Genomic DNA, 16,856 nt, shown 5'->3' on the forward strand with positions numbered 1-16,856 from the left:
GCCCGTATCACGGTACAGAATTAGGAATGTAACAGCTGTATGTGGCAGGACATAGTCATAAGAACAGTCAAAATAAAAAAATTGTGGATGTGGGATTTTGTACTGGACAATTAATTCCAGCACTTGATCACCCACAAATAAATAAAAAAAATCATAAGGGGTAAAATTAGTTTCACGGTCTGAAAAAAATGTGCTCTACAACCTCTCCCACAAGAAATAATCCCTACTTGGAAAGCCCACAAACTAAAAAGAAAATATAAAGAAATTGACTCCCTAAAAAGGCCCCCAACCCATTTTTTTTTTTTTGTGTTAAATTCTAGTAATTTGCAACCATGTGAAAGGTTTCGAAACAGGGGTAGTTACAAAGGGCTGGTTTTGATGGACACATGGGGCAATAAAAGTGGGTATCCCTCCTCCTGCCATGCTTGCTACATACCCGACACCTTTTTTGGGGATATTTTTGGGTCTCAGAGGAAGGAATAGGGTGTAAAAAGTGGCGCTCTGAAAGCCTGCGCACATCCTCAGATTCGCAGGATTGTGCCGGTATAGTGGACTCAAAAAGGAGATGCTCAATGACCTTCTCCTGAAATTGAAGGAAAGTGAGCGTTCCTTGGGCTTTTTTGAAAATAACAAAACTGTTATAGGTAGCAACCTGGATGAGGTAGATTGCTACCTTTTTGTACCAGGCATGATTTTTGCGCTTCACCAGGTAAGGCTGAAGCACCTGGTCGGAAAGGTCTACACCCCCCATAAATTTGTTGTAGTCTGTTACACAGACAGGTTTCTGCTTTGCAGTGGTAGCCCCCCTCTCCGTAATTGCCACAGTGGTGTCCGTGTGTACGGTGGACAGCATGTAGACATCCTTCTTGTCGGCCCACTTCACTGCAAGCAATTCCTGACTTGCAAGGGCCATGGATGTTCCTTTTCCCAAACGCCTGGACACCAACTGTTGTGGGAGTCCCACTCTGTTCTTCCGTACTCTCCCACAGGCCCCTGTATTTGCAGCATGGAGGGCTTTATAAAGGGCAACGCTGGTATAAAAATTGTCTGTATAGAAGTGGTACCCCTTGTGCAGAAATGGCTCCATTAGGTTCCACACAATTTTGCCAGAGGTGCCAATAGTTTCTGGGCAGCCTGGGGTATGAATTTGGCAGTCCCTGCCTTCATAGATTTTGAAACCGCAGGTGTAACCCGTTGTGCTCTCGCACACTTTGTACAATTTCACCCCATATCTGGCTCGTTTAAAAGGGATGAATTGACGAAAGGAAAGACGCCCTTTGAAGCTCATGAGCGATTCATCTACAGACAAATTTTTGTCAGGGGTGTACAACTTTAAAAATAAATCATTTAGAAGGGTGATTAATGGCCTTAATTTATTAAGCCGATCATAGGCTGGGTCGCTTCTTGGGGGGACTTGGGAATTGTCAGTAAAATGCATGAATCGCATTAGGGCCTCATAGCGGTTTCTGGACATCACTGCTGCAAATACAGGGGTAGCGTGGACAGCACTACAAGTCCAGTAGGACCGGACAGAGGGTTTTTTAACCAAACCCATATTGAGGGTAATGCCTAAAAACTTTTTTATTTCTGGGACACTTGTGGGTCTCCACATTCTGGAGTACATAGACGCAGGCTTTTGTAGAACAAACTGCCTAGAATACAGATTAGTCTGCTGGACTATCAAGTCTAGGACCGTATCACATATAAATAAATTAAAAAAATTATAGGGGGTAAAATTTTGGATGTCGACACTAATTCCTGGGGTCGCTTCAAATTGGGGTACTTGGGGGGAAAATGATAGTGCAGGATCCCACATCACGGGAGGGACTGCAACACTCGGCCCTGCACTTGACACCTCTACAGCGACTGACGTATCCACCACCATAGGACTATGGGGTTCAGCGGTGGAATTAGAATCATCACTGTCACTGTCTGGAACAAATTCTGAAGCGGTGTCTGTTTCGCTTTCAGGAGTGTTGGAACATAGCAAGGCGTAGGCTTGCTCCGCGCTGTACATACGCTGAGACATATTTTATAGATGTGTATGTATATATATATATATATATATATATGCCCTATAAGTCCTAACCCTAAAGTAAACCTAAAATCCTAAAAACGACACAAATTATTATTATTTTTTTTTATATATATATATTTTTTTATATATATATTTTTTTTTATATAACAGACGTAAAATTAATTCTAAACGGCCCTAAACACGAACGCTAAACTAGCCCTAACCCTAAAGTAACGCTAAACTAGCACTAAACCTAAACTAACGCTAAACTAGCACTAACGCTAAACTAGAACTAACGCTAAACTAGCACTAACGCTAAACTAGCGCTGACGCTAATCTAGCGCTGACGATAATATAGATTTGATATATTATATATATATATATGTGTGTGTATAAGAACGATGATTTTTTTTCACTTTTTCTTTCTTCACAGCACAGGACTTAGACTGATTTCTCTCTCCTCTCAGAACAACTACAATGGGAGGAGAGAGAAACACAGCCCATGTCCTGGCTGTGTTATGAAAATAACTGTCAGTGATCTCTGTGATAGGTTTTATCACAGAGATCACCTGATCAGGGACCAGTCACAACGGTCCCTGATTGTTGCTGTGCCAGATGACGACACAGGTAAGATATGCAAAGCGCACTCGGGCGCAATTTTGGGGGGGGAATCGGACCGTGGGGGCGGATCTGACCGGGGGGGGGGAATCGGACATGAAGGGGAATCGGACGGGGGGGATCGGACGTGGGAGGGGGGGCGCACTAATTACCCATTCTCTCTCCTCTCTATGGAGTTATTCCATGAGAGGAGAGAGAAATGGCGATTATCTGCCGCTTTAGCGTGAACGCCGTGAAATAGCGATTCACGGCGATCACTTGACCAGAGACCACTCGTTATGGTCTCTGGTCGTTGCCCCGAACTCTCAGCTACCTCCGGTAGCTTAGAGAACGGAGCTCCGATCTTTAATTTCGGCGCTACTTTAGGCTAATGCGATCACGTTAAAAGGCGTCGCATTAGCCTAAAGCCCATTAGTGAGGAACGTAAAAAGGCGTACTGTTGGTCACTAAGGGGTTAATAATTATGTATATAATAATAATAATAATAATAATAATAACAATAAAAAAGATAACAATAAAAAGTATTTATTACTAACTCCAATTACTTAGGTTCTAAATTCTGGTTATCAATTAATATAAAAAAAAATTCAACCCTTTAAAATGCCATATGGTCAATTTAACAACCAATACATTGTTTCAGCTTCCAAACCTAATACAATGTTATCAACAGGGGCTCCCAGGTCATGTGATCCTCTGACACTTATGATTGACAATATTCTGTTATAGGAATACCCTATTTAATAACTAATTTTTCCAGCTAGTTTCATCACAAGTAACGACTCCCTTATAGTTTTCTGGTCTTTCTAGGTCTTGCTGTTGGATTGACACTGTGTTACTTACTGTGTTGCTTATACGGTTAGCGATTTGTCCTATTTTCGGAGAACTAGAGGCGATTAGTCAAATTCTATCTTGACTGTCTCCTGGTTTTCTACCAAGGACATTGGTGCAGTTTTGCACCCGGGCATTAAACAACCATGCCTTTTTGGAAAAAATCTAAGAAATATCATGTCTCCCAAATTCCTGATAAAGGAAATCTGATGGGAGACATACCAACTATGGAGGAGCCTAACATCTCGCTCCAGAAGTTTTCTGTTATCAAAGATATGGCAGATGAAAAATCCAGCGATCTTAGTCACAGCAAATATTGTGACATTACGTCAAAGAACACCAAGAAGAGCGCATTCAGCCTGCTGACCCGCCTGCGCTCCAAAAATATCCGTAAAAGGTATGTAACTAATAATTCTCATACATTGCTCAGATATCCAGAGCTGTGGTATAACAGTCACTAGATCTTTAATTCTCCCCATATCTTCACAGAAACTTTGGCAGCAGCGCTGTGATCGGCGCTAGAGAACTGGATCGCTATTTCCCAGATAGACGGTTGAGACTATATGTTGCCACCTGGAATATGGAGGGAAAGGTGAGAAGTAATGTACAATATTTATTGTGACCCATCAGTATGCCCGAGCTCAAGTTGGATGAAATGGGCCAGTAACCATGTCTCTTTAGTTTGTAGTTGAATATCACATAGACAGGTTATATTCTACCCTATGTCAGTTGAGTTGGCGCTCTTTGTATACAATATTAATGTTTGTATATTTTGAACAGGATTACCCGCAAAATGTGGAGGATCTGCTGTTACCATCAGATGATACGAAAGACATTTATGTTATTGGCGTTCAGGAAGGATGTCCAAACAGGTAAGTCTTCTCAGGTTGTCTTACACCAGCCTATGACTGCAGATGGACAGCAGGTCGGCTGATACAAATTCTCTCTCAATGCTCTACTTATTGTATTATCACTCCTTAATTTTCAAAATTCAACACCAGAGGTTATTATATTGAGTGTTGATACAGATGAGTTGAGTATCTTAATCTTGTGTCATTTATTAATATGTAAATCTGAAATTGTGTCTTCTTGTAGACGGGAATGGGAGATAAAATTACAGGAGACCCTTGGACCACACTATGTATTATACCACTCCTCCGGGCTCGGAGTCCTGTATCTCACCATCTTTGTTCGACGGGAACTAATCTGGTTCTGCTCAGGTAAGATTCACATTCCTACGTCTACATAAGAAGTCTTGAATGTAGTCATTAGCTGGAACATCTTATTTAGTTATTAGAATTAGATGCCTAAGAGCTTGGCTCTCAGATTCTTGACTTCTGAGTATTGGAGATCTAAAAGTTCACACCACAGTTACAAAGTATGAAATTATGTTCTAGTAATATTTCCATAGTTTAATTGGAAATAATTTCTATTCCATTGTTGCATGTAGTACTCTTAACCACTGACCTGTCTTTTTGTGTTTAATTTCTTATACAGAGGTAGAGCACACCCATGTAACAACCAGGCTATTCCACCATGTGAAAACTAAAGGAGCCTTGGGTGTTGCCTTCACCGTCTTTGGAACATCTTTCCTTTTTATTAATTCACATCTGAGATGTAAGTATTTACAATATTAATATATGACCATGTACAGTTTTACTTTGTATAAAATTGCTGCTATTTCATAATTAACTGAAATATATGGGATGATATCAAGAGATCTGTACTTATGTTTTGGTAAAAATAAAAGGTTTGTTCCAGTTTGATCAAACTTTTTCTAATCTATCAATCTCATTCTATGTTGTGAGTGGCCAGTAATACAGATACACGCAGGTAGAATTAGTGCAGGAGGGGGTGGCGGCGGCTGGTTTCAGTTGCGCCGCCTCCCCCTCTGAGAGGCAGCAGGGCGGACGGTGCGGCCGTATAATCCCTCACACCCACCCCTCCTCTCCATTAGCGGCGGTGGCGCGCTGCAATGTGTTTTTTTGAAAATAATATGCGATTCGGGCCGCCCATATGATCATCCGCCACTGCTAATATGTATTTTTTTGTTGGCAGTTGGGGCAGTCAGCAAGAGGATCCAGGACTATAAAACCATCACTGAGGGTCTCCGTCTGCCTCAAATTATTCCGGAAAGAATCAACTCCAATGCCTGTGAGTATTACTTATGTGGTTGAACCTATGGATCCTTTTATCTCTCTATTTGTCTCCGTTGAGTCTAATGCAGTCATGTGCTATAATTTTTTAAAAAAAATGTATTCTACAGTGGACGTCACCAGCCGCTTTGATCGGGTGTTTTGGTTTGGAGACCTCAATTTTCAACTTAAAGAGGACAGAAAAAATGTGGAATCTCTTCTGCAGAAGATCCAAGGAAAAGATATGTCCAGTCTCCTCAAACACGACCATCTGAATGAAGCCAAGAACAATGGTATATTTACTAGTAGACAGATCTCTATCACTCCTCAACCTTCATTAAAGGGGTTCTCCACCTTCTGACAACTGATCACCTATCCACCGGATAGGTCATCAGTATATCATCGGTGCGGGTCCGACACCTGGACGCTGCACCGTTAAGCTGCTCCAGTGGCCTGCGGGCACCGGATGTTATGCCACACAATGCTATGTACGGAGCCGGTAGCAGTTGGCTCCTTACATAGCATAGCTGCCATGATGCATAACTGCGGGTCTGCCTCCTATTCACTTGAATAGGAGCAGAGTTGCAGTACTGCAGCTCGGTAGCAATTCCGTGGCCGGTGCCAACTGCATCCGGCATGTACGTCCAGTGCTCAAAGGCACCGGACCAGCTGATTAGTGCAGGGTCCGGGTGTCGGACCACCACAGATCATATACTGATGACCTATCTGGTGAGTATGTCATCAGTTGTCAGAAGTTGGAAAACCCCTTTAATACCACAACCACTTCCACAGATTAATACAAATCACTGACATGATGGTTGATATGTTCCCCAAATTCTTATATAGTGCTAAAATTATCAATTGCTCCTTTTTTTTTTTTAATACTGACAACTTTTTTTTCTTTCAACTTAAGGGTCCATATTTCTAGGGTTCAAGGAGCACACCATTGATTTCCTTCCTACATATAAGTTTGACATTGGCACAGACACCTATGATACATCAGCAAAGCAGAGAATTCCATCATATACGGTAAGATATCTTATTTCCAGGTCTACAGAGCTTGAGAGACAATAGAATCCATGGGCCAGAGCACCCATTATATAATGAATCCCCTCCCCCAATGTAATGAATTGTTATTATTATAGCTGGAAGAGTAATTTCTTATGAACAAAGCTTTCAGTTAATTTTACTTTTATGTAGTGAGTTTGTCATCACAGTTTCCCAGTGTAATATGTTGTTGCCCAGCATGGGTCAAGGATACTTATTTAATGAAATCTGTGTGACCAAGTCAAACCTAAAATGCAATAAAGTCTCAATATTCTGCAATATAAATAAAGTAGGCCCAACATTTAGGTCTATGTTGTTTTGCAGTTTAATAATCTATTATAATATGATTTCACTAATGATATTTGTTATTTTCATGACCTCTACAGGACAGGGTGTTGTTTAAAAGCCAATGTGAGGGAGATGTGCGAGTCCTGAGATACGACTCTTGCCCTGTTTTGAAGACCTCAGACCACCGACCTGTTTTTGGCATCTTTGAAGTAAAGATCAGGCCCGGTTCAGATGAGTAAGTCATGTTTTCCTCCATGTTGTTGGTATGATACTTTCAGTAGCCGTCATTACTACATGGTCCTTATAGCCAGAGCTCACACTTTGGGGCAGGTGGCTGTACACCTTGGTAACAGTACTGGAGGATTATAGGATGTGAAACTAAGCAAAGTGTGGTTACCTGCTAACATTATTATATGTCTTACATAAATATATTTCTCATTCCAGCATCCCCTTGGCTGGTGGACGCTTTGATCGTAAAATCTATGTAACGGGCATTAGGAGGAAAGGACAAAAAAAGTAGCTGCATCTGTTCATGTCCTTACAGGTAAGAGCTTTGTAGTTGTCTATTATGTTTGCGGTGAAAATGTTCTTCCATCTCTTAGGTTTTCCTTTGTATCTGTAATTTATTTTATCAACTAATTTAACTAAAGTGTAAATAAGTATTTTCAATCTTAAAATTCCAACTCCTTGTATTCAGACACGTTTTCATTTCTGAATGAAGGTTGTGGGCTTTGGGGAACAACTTCCCCAACTGTAAGCATGTATGTAGTATAGTACAATGAGTTTCCTAAAGGAACCTGTCATCTGAATGGATGGAACAACTGGATTTTATGATGCATTAGCTTCTAAGCAAAAATGATGGATACAAGGAACTTTGCTATTGATGGAAGACATTACTTGGCATCTTGCAGGACTCCTAAGGAACAGTTACAATCTCCGGGGCATAAAACATCGGAACATCAGAAAGTTCCCGTAACATGCTGAAGAACGCAGCTCTAGGTCAGACCCACTGCTTGCATCAACCATCTTCAAGGTTTGTAGTGTGACGCCAAGGATCAATTAAGAAATGTATTTACCTCAAATCACCTTAAAAAGTCTTCTAGATTTTGTGTCTGCTAAGAAACACACATTATAGAACATTAATAGCAAATATTTGTCTTGCAGCATAAACATCAATTCCGCAGTACATCTGGCGAGAATAGCGCTCCCTGTCACCGGAGGAGCCACCATCAATGCTGATAGAAAGGTAAGTTCCTCTGGATGTGTCCCCTCTCTATATTTATCAAGCAGCCTGAATGATCAATATTTAATAGGGTTGTGTGCTTCTCCCCCCAGAACAAGTCAGCAGATATCAACAGAACATCAACACCAATAACAACCAAGGGCAGAATCCGCCATCTTACAAGAATTCCAATGGCGAGACTTAACATTTCTACAACATCTGTCACAGAAGAGACATCAATGTGGTCACCAGGGCATCAATATCACCCAGAAGACCAGGTTCAGAACAGGACAATATGTCATCTCTTCTTGTGTCTGTGGAATGCAGATTTTCCACCCCTTACTGATACTACAGTATATACTGTGACATATACCGTAGTTTTTGCTGGATCTTGTATTACCATCATCTTTACCATTATATATTTTGATCTACAAAAACCTTAAATAAATCTTTAACATCAATCCATAAGTGTGACTGGTAATTGTTATGTGCGCGGCTGCAACTTACCACAGTGTATACATTTCACCTAACCGACCCTTCACAGCGCTATTTGTGTGACATCGCGTTTAATCCAGTGGTAGGTGACAGGACATTGTATCATATGTACACAATACAGAGTGTATGGAACGTGCCGCCATATGTACTGGATTATATACTGTAGGACAAAGAGTGACAGGAGAAGTAAAACATTGATATATTTGATAGTTGCTTAACCCCTTAAGGACGCAGCCTAGTTCGGGACTTAGGGCTCAGAGCTCATTTTTCAAATCTCATTGGTGTGCAAGAGCAGTAATGATCCCAATTTCCCAGCTGCTATTGAGTTGTTGAATTTATTAAAATGTAACTTTTATTATTTTAATTTAGAAATGAAGCGCAGCAGAGAGAAGAAAGACGTACAACATTGAGGTGAGTTAAAATGGTTCCAAGTCGGTTAGCGTAACGTTTGAGATCCAATGTGTATTAGGGTCTCATAAGAATAAAGTGGCAGGCGCAGTCAGCAGCTGCAGACTGCTAGAGAGCCTCTTTGTCACACAGAGAATTGAAAGAGAAAAGCACGGCGCCACATAGTGTGAGTAAGCCCAGGAAAAAACAAACTATGTTTGACAGATGGAGGCTTACCACAGGTGGAAAGGTCAGGAGCGTGTAGTAGGTAGATAAGTATTGGATGAGTGCTGCTGCCGAGATCCCAGCCGGTCAATCCTGAAGGACCACCGCAATAGATAATGTGTAAATTCTTTGAAAAAACGGGACCCCATACGGCGCTGCTACTCAGGAAGGATACAGTGGTAGTTATAAATGATACTTTATTGTAGGCTACGCGTTTCAATGCCGCACCGGCATCTTCCTCAGGCCACACACATTGCAGTCTGAACAACAGCCCTTTAAATACACCACGCGGGAGAAAAAACCGCCAATGTAAACAGGGTTAAAGTGCAAGGTGACGTAATCACCGGGAGAAGTTCAAACTTAACAGATACAAGAAAGACATTCAATTGTATATACTGCTAATTTAAACTAAAATCGGCAGAGTTGAATTAAAATGCGGTATGGGATCTTAACATAAAAAAGGGGACAATTGCAGACAATCTATAAAACATTAATATCCATATCGATGAATTTAAACAGTTGCTAAAACATAATAAAATATACAGAAGTTTAGCGATGTATCGTACTTGCAATATTTTGTGGTAATTCACCAATTAATTAAAATGAAAACGAATTAAAGGAAAATAAACTGAATGGGTGAAAATAATAAAAACTGCTATGGAACCCATATTACTGGGAACTCAACTGAACGTGACCCTTTGGCCAATTCAGGAGAGTGAGGAAGAATTGCTCGTCTGAAATTAATTTTTTAAGGGAATGTGAGATTTTAGAAAGTAGATTTAAGGTGAAAAATTTCCCTACACAACTGATTAAAGGTGCACGTTTAAAAGCAGCAGAATTGACCCAAAAGTCCTGTGTTAACCAAACAAAAAAGACAGAGGATACTACCGATTGCACTAATAAAAATGGAAAAACTATTACCAACAAGATTAAGTTTACAAATAATTTTATTACATCATATAACAGTGGACATAAATTGGTGAGATCTATTTTGTCCAAACATTGGCATATCTTGAAAAATGATCCTTTCCTCAAAAATTCTCTACCCGACAAACCAAATATCACCTTTAGACGGTCAGCTAATTTGAAGATTATATTGGCCCCTAGTCTTATCAATAACCTTAAACCTTCTATTCCAAGAGTTTTACCAGTTTTGAATGGATCCTATAAGTGTAGCCAAGGACGTTGTCTGTGTTGTAACAATATCTCACACAAAAAACTGACCTTCTGTTCCAATACAACCAAAGAAATTTTCCCAATTAAGGCTTTCCTTAATTGTGGTAGTAATTTTGTAATTTACCTCCTTGAGTGTTCGTGCCGCTTACAGTACATTGGGAGGACCATCCAATGTTTGAGAAGCAGAATCAACAAACATAGATATAATGTTCTAAAGGGGTTTTTAAAACACAGTGTTTCGAGACACTGTGCTTCTTCCCATAACTGCCAGTTTAATAGAATTACCATTACGCCTATTGAACAAATTCCTTGTGACGTTCCCAACCGGTTCCAAAAACTCAAGCAAAGAGAAAATGTTTGGATTTTTAAACTATTGACCCTACATCCAAACGGTTTGAATGACATCACGGAAACTAGTCTTGATTAATGCTTCTTTTATTACAGATGAATTTGTGTTTTTTTAGCATATAGTACTCACTTTTGACTTATACATGTATACCTAATACTTATATATATTTGTTCATGTTAGAAATCTTTAGTGAATTTTCCACAATTTATTAAAAAGGTTAACCACTGTTAATAATATCAAGATCATCGTAAAGGATGAGCAGTGGTTCTATTAAAATCAACATCATTGGGTGGAATTTCCCTGATTAGTTGAGTTCTGGCCGTTATGGGTTTTATGGTATTTTTAATCATTTTCTCTTCCTGAATCCATTTTTCTCTAAATTCGTTTTGATTGCAAATCATTGGTGAATTACCGCAAAATATCGCTGTTTTGATACAGCATAAACTTCTGTATATTCTTTTGAGCTTTTAAACTTTTATCTTAATTCATAGATAAATATTTGAGATTGTCTTAAATAGTCCTCTCTTTTATTCAAATTAATTTTACTCAACACCCATACTCTTTTATGATGGAATGTCCTCACTTTATTCCAAAGGATAACTACTGAAAATAAAAATATAAATGACATTTAGATCAACTTAATGGTTGATTGTTGTTTTTTTACCAAAATATACATCATTTTATATGTTTTCCACGTTCAGTTGAGTTCCCAGTAATATGGGTTCCATAGCAGTTTTTATTATTTTCACCCATTCAGTTTATTTTCCTTTAATTCGTTTTCATTTTAATTAATTGGTGAATTACCGCAAAATATTGCAAGTACGATACATCGCTAAACTTCTGTATATTTTATTATGTTTTAGCAACTGTTTAAATTCATCGATATGGTTATTAATGTTTTATAGATTGTCTGCAATTGTCCCCTTTTTTATGTTAAGATCCCATACCCCATTTTAATTCAACTCTGCCGATTTTAGTTTAAATTAGCAGTATATACAATTGAATGTCTTTCTTGTATCTGTTAAGTTTGAACTTCTCCCGGTGATTACGTAACCTTGCACTTTAACCCTGTTTACATTGGCGGATTTTTCTCCCGCGTGGTGTATTTAAAGGGCTGTTGTTCAGACTGCAATGTGTGTGGCCTGAGGAAGATGCCGGTGCGGCATTGAAACGCGTAGCCTACAATAAAGTATCATTTATAACTACCACTGTATCCTTCCTGAGTAGCAGCGCCGTATGGGGTCCCGTCTTTGTCACACAGGGTAAGATGCAGTAGCTTGTGCCGACTAGGATTATTAAAAGAGCGCTAGCCCCCCCGACATGTTTCGCTGCTTCAGCAGCATCCTCAGGGGATAAATTCGGGGCTAATGGTCTGAAGCAGCGAAACATGTCGGGGGGGGGGTAGCGCTCTTTTAATAATCCTTTTAACTCACCTCAATGTTGTACGTCTTTCTTCTCTCTGCTGCGCTTCATTTCTAAATTCAAATAATAAGGGTATGTGCACACACACTGATTACGTCCGTAATTGACGGACGTATTTCGGCCGCAAGTACCGGACCGAACACAGTGCAGGGAGCCGGGCTCCTAGCATCATACTTATGTACGATGCTAGGAGTCCCTGCCTCGCTGCAGGACAACTGTCCCGTACTGTAATCATGTTTTCAGTATGGGATAGTTGTCCTGCAGCGAGGCAGGGACTCCTAGCATCGTACATAAGTATGATGCTAGGAGCCCGGCTCCCTGCACTGCGTTCGGTCCGGTACTTGCGGCCGAAATACGTCCGTCAATTACGGACGTAATTAGTGTGTGTGCACATACCCTAAAAGTTACATTTTAATAAGTTCAACAACTTAATAGCAGCTGGGAAATTGGGATCATTACTGCTCTTGCACACCAATTTGCTTTTGTATATAATCCATTCCTGCCAGCTACTAGGGTCTGCGCTATTTCTTTTGACATTTTTCAACGTCGGAATGCTTAAACCTATCCAAGCGATTCTGAGACTGTTTTCTCGTGAGACATTGTGCTTTATATTAGCTGTAGAATTTTGTTGATATGTTCAATGTTTATTAGTTAAAAATTGCAAAATTTAGAGAAAATTTAGAAAAGATAGAATTTTTCTAAAGTAAAAAATGCATCTGCTTGTAAAACAGATGGTTATACCACCCAAAATAGTTACTAGTTCACATTTCCCATAATTCTACTTTAGATTGGCATCATTTTTTGAACATTCTTTGATTTTTCTTGGACGTTACAAGGCTTAGAACATAAACAGCAATTTCTCATATTTTTAAGAAAATTTCAAAAGCCTTTTTTTTAAGGTACCTGTTCAGTTCTGAAGTGGCTTTGAGGCACCTATGTATTAGAAACACCCACAAAACTCCCCATTTTAAAAACTAGACCCCTCAAAGTATTCAAAACAGCCTTTAGAAAGTTTTTTTTATCCCTTTAGGCATTTCACAGGAATTAAAGCAAAGTGGAGGTGAAATTTGCAAATTTCATTTTTCTTGCTGAATTTAACTTTATTCTATTTTTTTCTGTAACACAGAAGGTTTTACCAGAGAAACACTACTAAATATGTATTTTACAGATTCTGCCGTTTTTAGAAATGTCCCACATGTGGCTCTAGTGTGCTCTTGGACTAAAACTCAAGCCCCAGAAGCAAAGAAGCACCTAGTGCATTTTGGGGCCTCATTTTTATTAGAATATATTTTAGTAGGCATGCCAGGTTTGAAGAGGTGTTGAGGTGGCAAAAAAGTAGGAATCCCTTAAAAGTGACCCCATTTTGGAAACTGCACCCCTCAAGGAATTCACTAATGGTTGTTGTTACCATTTTCACCCCACAGTTTCTTCACAGAGCGTCTTTGAATTGGGCTGTGAAATTAAAAAGATGACATTTTTTCCAATAAGATGTCATTTTGATCAAAATTTCTTATTTTCGCATGGAACAAAATGCCCCATTTTGTTGCCCAATTTGTCCTGAGTGCGGTAATATCCCATTTGTGGTGATAAACTGCCGTTTGGGCCCATGGGAGGTCTCAGAAGGAAAGAAGCGCTATGTGTTCTTTGGAGTCCAGATTTTGCTGGATTGGTTTTCGGGTGCCATGTCAAATTTGCAGAGCCCCAGACAGTGGCGTAGCTATAGGGTTTGCAGCGGTCGCAATTGCGACCGGGCCCCTAAGCCTGGGGGGCCCACGGGCCCCCGTTGCCATACAGCATGTTTTCTAACTGAATCTTCTGTCCGTGAAGCCGGCACTTCCTGGTTACGGTCACATGGTACACTTAGTGTACCATGTGACCGTGTTGTCACGTGACACGGCTTCCAGACAGAGCAGAAGAGGCGGTGCGGAGGACTCCAGGTAAGCTGCAGTGTAATGTAATGTATATTGTAATGTAATGTATTGTGTTGTAACGTTATGTATTGTAATGTAATGTGTTGTGATGCCTTGTAATGTATTGTGTTGTTTGCAGTGGAGAGGGGGGGGCGTTAAATCACAGCCCCCCCCTCCTCCACCGCAAACTGCACAATACAACACAATACAGTATAGTACGAGTGTATGAGAGCGGGGCTGCGGCTGTGTAATACAGTCACTGCCCCGCTCCTGAGTCCTGACATCTGCGCGCCGTCAGGATGATGTGATGCGGCCGGCGCTGCACTAATGAGCGTCGGCACTGAAGACAGAACATGGTGGGCGCGCTACAAAACACCCCCATGTTCTGTCCTCAATGCCTGAACCGCCGCTCATTAGTAGGAGCAGGGGCAATGGCTGTATTACACAGCCGCAGCCCTGCTCTATAACGGCGGAGATCAGAGAAACCGCTCATCTCCGCTGCTATTCTCCTGAATGCTGCGATCAAAGCTGACAGCAGCATTCAGGGGAAAATGAGAAGGGGGGATGCCCCTGGATCGCGTCACAGGGAATTCCTGTGACGCGATTAAGGGACATCCCATATATGGGCAGACAGCCCAGGGTCTATTGAAGGACCCCAGGGCTGTCCTACCATATTTCCTGTTGTTAGGGCATACTGAGGTATGTCCTAACAACTGCCTGTGTACTATCAGTACACAGGCTAATGTACTAGCATATAGCTATATGCCAGTACATTGAAGTTTTAAAATAAAGTAAAAACAAAGTAATGTTAAATAAAAAAAATACACATACACCTTTTTTATAATAAACATTAAAATAAGTCTCAATACATAAAACATACACATAATCGGTATTGGCGCAGCCGTAATAACCTACACAACAATTTTTTTGCATCATTTATGATGTGTACTCTGTAAAAAAATAAAATAAAAATTGCTTTCTATCACTTAGGCCCCATTCACACGACCGTGCCCGCAATCACGGCCCGCGATTGCGGGCACGGCCGGCCGCCCACTGCCACCCGCATTTTCGGGCCGTGCTCCCATACAAAGTATGTGAGAACGGCCCGCAAAATGCAAAAGGACGGACATCTTCCATAATTTTCGGAACATTTCTACGGCACGGACAACCATCCGTAGCGCTACGGAAATGTGTCCGCGCTCAATGAAAGTGAACGGAGGTTATTTACGGTCGTGTGCATGGGGCCTAATTATGAGGCACAAGGTGCGATGATGAATTTAACCTCCATGTGCCTCACATTAATAGTAATTAACTCCATCATGTACCTTACATATTAACCCATTATGACTGAGAAACATAATGGGGTTAATTACTATTAATGTGAGGCACATTCAAAATTCATAATCACACCTCCTGCCTCACATCAGAAAATGGAAGAACTTTTTTTTATTTTTATTACTGTTGGCAAAGTAAACGAAATATCGGTATCGAAGTTCAAATTTTGGTATCGTGACATCCCTACACTGTGGGTCGCATCCCCCTGGGGGTTCGTGAGTCACTCACCGAGGTCCCGGTTCCAATCAATGCTGGAGCAAGGAGCTGACATCTCCTTGATCCAGCATTCCCTGTGCCGTGAGTGGCTCGACACAGGCAGGCGGGATGTAGCGACATCATCGCGCCTGCCTGCGCTGAGTCACTCATAGTACACACCGGAGGAGGCGAAGGATCCTCCACTCAACGTGGGAATGGGGATAGGTAAGTAATTATGCACATATGGGGGCATTATACTGTATGGGGGGGCTGATATTGTGGGGGGGCATTATACTGTATGGGGGGCTGATATGGGGAGCATTATACGGTATGGGGCTATTATGGGGGGGCAGTATACGTTATGGGGCATTATACTGTGTGGGGGCAGCTATGGGAGCATTAACTGTGTGGGGGCATTATACTATGGGGGCTGTTGGGCAAGGCATCTGGGCATAGGAGCGCGCAGGGGTCTGATGATGATGGTGGTGCTGGGGAGGAGTAGGGGGGCCCAAGCTGAATTCTTGCACCCGGGCCCATGAGCCTTTAGCTACGCCCCTGGCCCCAGAGGTATCAAAGCAATGGAAACCCACCAGAGGTGACCCCATTTTGGAAACTAAACCCCTCAAGGAATTCATTTATGGGTTTTGTGACCATTTAGACCCCACAGTTTATTCTCTGAATTTATTTGAAATGGGCTGTGAATTAAAAAAAATGTGTGATAAACTGGGCCCATGGGAGGGCTAAGAAGGAAAGGACTACCATTTGGCCTACTGGGGATTCTCTGGTACTAAGTCATGTATGCAGAAGCCCCTGAGGTACCAGTACAGTTGAAACCCCCGAGAAGTGACCCCGTTTTAAAAACTACACCCCTTAAGGCATTCATCTAGAGGTGTAGTGAGCATTTTGACCCCACAGGTATTGTGTAAAAGATAATGCGCAGCAGATAGTGCAGAGTGAGATTTGCAATTTTCTATACATATATGCCATTTCAGTGTCCGATATATTGTGCCCAGCATGCGCCACCGGAGACATACATCCCATAAACTGTAATGTGGGTTCTCACGGGTACGGCAATACCCTACATGTGGATGTTAACAGCTGCCTGGGCACACAGCAGGGCCCAGAGTGTAAAGATGAGGGGGATAAGCTGTGCGGAGTGCATCATGGTAAGTAAAACTGGGGTAGATTGAAAATCAAGGGATGTATG

This window comes from Rhinoderma darwinii (assembly GCF_050947455.1).
Source record: "Rhinoderma darwinii isolate aRhiDar2 chromosome 2 unlocalized genomic scaffold, aRhiDar2.hap1 SUPER_2_unloc_40, whole genome shotgun sequence".
Taxonomy (NCBI): Eukaryota; Metazoa; Chordata; class Amphibia; order Anura; family Rhinodermatidae; genus Rhinoderma; species Rhinoderma darwinii.